Below are 3726 nucleotides of genomic sequence, written 5' to 3'. Positions count from 1 at the left end.
ATGACCAATGTGAAGGCTTTGCCAGCAGAGGACCTCACTTCTAAGACTCTTTTCTCATGGCTGCCAGGATTTTTAATTGGTGACTTTTATTTGTGATATTAGGTAAATCATTATTCCCAGTGGGTCAGGACTCTGATGAACATAGTATCAGTTAAAAACACAAAGACATGTTTCAGCAGCAGAAGTAGTTTTTGTGTTACCCTCATGCTTCATTTCTTTGATTTATGATTTGTATAAAAGTATCAGATGCTAAGGCAACAATGATTAAAAATGCCTAAATTCCTAGTACTTTGTCAAGGACCAGTATGGGATGATATATCACATGGTTTTGCCAGCTATCCATGCTGTTATGGCTCTAATCAGTCAATTCTCTTGGAAATATATTCTTCTGAACTTGGACACATCCATAAGCATACTTCCAAAAAAGCCATACCATGCAGAATTATTCTTATTACTTTTGTAATTTAGCTGGCCTCCTACAGTAGATAAAATGCTGGATTATCCCTCAAAAAGATGCACATTTTTATCTGGCCCTACAGTGGAGCAATATTTCTGTTTCTCAGTATTTCTACCTATGGCATCTAAATACTGTATTTATTGCCTTTCTAGCACGGCCTGAAATCTGAAGGCCAGTTTTATAAGTATAAAGAGGAAATGTTTTGAAATTAAAAAAACAAATGCTCTGAAATTCCTTCTCAGTTTTTATTCCAATTGATTCGCTTTATCTAAAACCAAAGCTTAATGCTGGTGAGTTCCTCCCTGAGCTCCCCACCCCAGCTCCTAGAAGGACCAAATTCATCCCCTTCTGTGGTAAAAGCAGCAAGAGAAATGTGCTGTGTTGGCCAGACACAGGCAGCACTGAAAGAGCTCCACAGTCCACTCCTCAATCTGCAATATGTGGCAAAACCACTGCATCTGGTGGACTGATCAACGGCACCACAAACTGGAGTGAGCAATGCCAGAGCTTCACACGTCCTCACTGGTGTTTCTTCCTGAGCTCCCTCCAGCTCTCCCAGGATTTTGGCAGCTGTCACTGCTGAATCTGAAAAGCAACTATGGGATTACTGAGCAAGGAGGTGGAAATGGAGAGGTCTGCTGCTCTGACTGACACAGCTTTGCCTGGTTGCTCATTTTCAGTGGAGAATTGCTCTCTACAGTGTGATTTGAGGGATTTAGCAGCCCATAGACTTTTGAGTGTGAAGACATCTCAGCTGGGGGCTCAAAATAACTGTTATTATCTTGGCCTTAATTTTAAAAATAATCTGTTATTTCATACTGTTTGTTTCATATTCATTTATCCAAGACAATAATCAGACATGAAATATCTATCCTTCCCACAGCTTTTTTTTTAATAACTCATTCCTCAACAGCATTGTTGGCAAAGCCCTTCCCTGCAGGGAATGAAATTACTCCCTGGTGAAATTTGAATGCCAGCACTGCCTCTGTCTTCATTTATCTTGAGTCTTTTGTGCTTGGCCCTTCCCAGGCCCTATTTTGGGCTCTGGGCAGTGGAAGATGCTCAGCCCCTGAGCCATGGGGCGTCTACTGCTCACAGGCAGCACCACTGGAAAAAGTCAGGTTCCCTCCACACCCCATGCTGTCAGGTTGCGGTTGACCAATAAACTGTGTGATTCTTCTAACTTGTGTTGAAGTTTTGCTGGCTGTTTAGGCTGAGCTTAGCAAACTACTGGACAGTCCAAAACCAGGAGATTTTTAGTAAAAGATCCTGGAAACTTGGCATACCTCTGGTAGCTTTTTAGTTTTGGCCTTTGCATCCTGGATTAGGAATGTTCTTAATACCACCTGCCACCATTTTGAGGAGCATTAGGAGTTTTAAAAGCTTTTCTGAGGTGCCAATAGTATGAACTCAGCACATTTCTAAAAATACCTGGGGGATGTAGCTGCCTACAAAACCATTTGAAGCAGGAGTGCATTTAGCCTTTGAAACTTTCTGCAGTACCATTGAAACTGAATAGGAGATAGGGTTTGGAGAGTTGTGTGGACAGGTCCTTATTGATTTTAAAGTAATTACCTATGAAATATGATACTAATTAAGTTCCCAGAATTTTTAATGCAGTTTAACATTTCCAGTACTTTGGATGCTTTCAAATTTGGGTACAATGTACATCATAACATTAAAACAGCTCAATATCCTATTCCCCCTAGTTAGTTTCTCTACTGTTATGTGTAAATAATGAGAAGAGATGCATTAACTACTATCTCATTGTAGACATCTCTAATGTGAATGTCTATGCCTGAACTGCCCCTCCTAGACTCTGTTTTATAGTCACTGGAGAGGAACAATGGGCAGGATTCATCTAATCAGTTAGAGATGTCTGCTTTAGGATGAGATGAATCCTGTCCAGAAAGGGCTTGTTCCTCCCCAACGACTATAAAGGGACTTGAGAGTGGCTTGCTCAGGTGCAGGCATGTACATTTGGTTAGATGAATTCCACAGTCAGGGACTTGGAATGGAGAAAATAAGTTGGCTCCGTTTACATATTTAGCAAGAAAGAAAAGCTATGCAAGCTTACTCTAATGATGAGAGTTGCACACATTGGCATCATAGTGATGATGTGATGTTCTAGTTCAAAATTTTTATTGGAACGTAGGGTATTTTTATAAGGAAATCTCTAAAAAGCATTTTTCTTTTTTTTTAAAAAAACAAATTTGGACACAAAGCCTGAAAGCCACAGGTAAAATTGCGTGGCAACAATTTTGAGAAAAACTCCAGGATCCTGGGACCACCTTTGAAAAGCAGACAATTTCTTTGAGAAAAAGCAAACATAAGTAAGTTGTAAGCTCCTATTTGTTATGTGAGTCACCTGTGGCTACATATTTATTGAAAAAGAGACGTGTATCCACACAGAGATCACCCTTGATTAAATTCAGTTAAAAAATCGCTTGGCAATGCTTCCTCCAAGTGCATTCTTATTTCGAATCCTATCAAACCTAAAGTCTTAATGAGGTCATTTAATTTTCCTGCTCTGAGAAGAATGTAGTGAGTGAAAGAGGGTGAGACATGAAAGCATTGCAAACTCTTTTTTCCTCTAGCAAAATAGACCCAGCTAAAGGAGATGAACATTTCTCTAGTGACACTGTTCTTCAGAAGCTGTGCAGATACATCCAAGATGTTTATCCCTCTTTAAAGCAGGTTTTCTTTACGCTTGATGAGGTAGGAGCAATTATTTTTATGTGCCGCCTCTGTTAATTACTATTACAGCTAAGCATTTTTCTCCTATCTTCTTCAAAGTCATCTGGTGGTTGCCAGTGTTTGTTTCCTGTTAGAGCAACACCCAGAGTCGGTTTTTCAAGTTTCTTTAATATAGACATGTGCAGTTTGGGACTAAATAATCTGTAACAACTTCCTTGAAGACCAAAAATTTTTGACCTCTTACAATTTCACTTTAAGTCATGTTGGCCAGTAGTTTAATCCTCCCTGTGGCTGCCTTTGAACTCCTGCTAGTTTTTCTCTACATTTCATGAAATGTTATGGCAGAAATGAGAGTTGGTGCTTTCACAGAAGTTACATTGGTATGAGAAAAATAAGTAATATAACTTCTCAGGTGCTGCTATGTGTTCCTCTGTTTCTACAGCCAAGGACTGCCTGAGTCCCTTGTGCCTAGCATCATACTGGCAATTAATTTATGCTTTGATTATATGTTATGAACTGTAAATCTCATAATCAAGCCTCCCTTTTTATTCTGGCCTATTTTCTCTGTTTCT

Source organism: Agelaius phoeniceus, chromosome 5 (genome assembly GCF_051311805.1).
Source record: "Agelaius phoeniceus isolate bAgePho1 chromosome 5, bAgePho1.hap1, whole genome shotgun sequence".
Lineage (NCBI taxonomy): Eukaryota > Metazoa > Chordata > Aves > Passeriformes > Icteridae > Agelaius > Agelaius phoeniceus.
This window is presented reverse-complemented; position numbering follows the sequence as displayed.